The following is a 519-nucleotide window of genomic DNA, read 5'->3' as shown; positions in this document are numbered from 1 at the left end:
GACATCTGAATCTCGTCCCTGAACCTTGTAAGACACTGGTCCGGTTTGCTTTACTATTACACCTGGAACCCATTTGTTCCCTCCTCCTGTGGTGTTACGGAGGTACACTGCATCCTTTTCAGCAAAAGACCTCTCCACAGCTCGTTGGTCATGATAGAACTTTTGCAGGTATTGCTTCCTGCGAACAGTGACAGCGACATCTGGATGAACAAAGTCCAGGCGAGTGCGCACATGTCTGTTAAGAAAAAGATCTGCTGGCGATTGGCCTGTAGTGCAGTTTGGAGTAGTGCGATACTGCATGAGGAAAAGAGAGATCTTATCTTCCAAGTCCATAGTCAAATATGTGAGTTTCTTTATTCCGCTTTTAAAAGTCTGCACATACCTTTCTGCAAGGCCATTGGTAGCAGGATGACCTGGAGCACTCGTTGAATGCAGGATGCCATTTTGCTGCATAAAGGTTTTGAACTCCTCAGATGTAAATTGCGTTCCATTGTCTGTTACAATGTGCTCCGGAAGTCC

The sequence above is a fragment of the Sinocyclocheilus grahami genome, unplaced genomic scaffold, assembly GCF_001515645.1.
Source record: "Sinocyclocheilus grahami isolate Dianchi unplaced genomic scaffold, SAMN03320097.WGS_v1.1 scaffold777.1, whole genome shotgun sequence".
NCBI classification, from domain to species: domain Eukaryota; kingdom Metazoa; phylum Chordata; class Actinopteri; order Cypriniformes; family Cyprinidae; genus Sinocyclocheilus; species Sinocyclocheilus grahami.
This window is presented reverse-complemented; position numbering follows the sequence as displayed.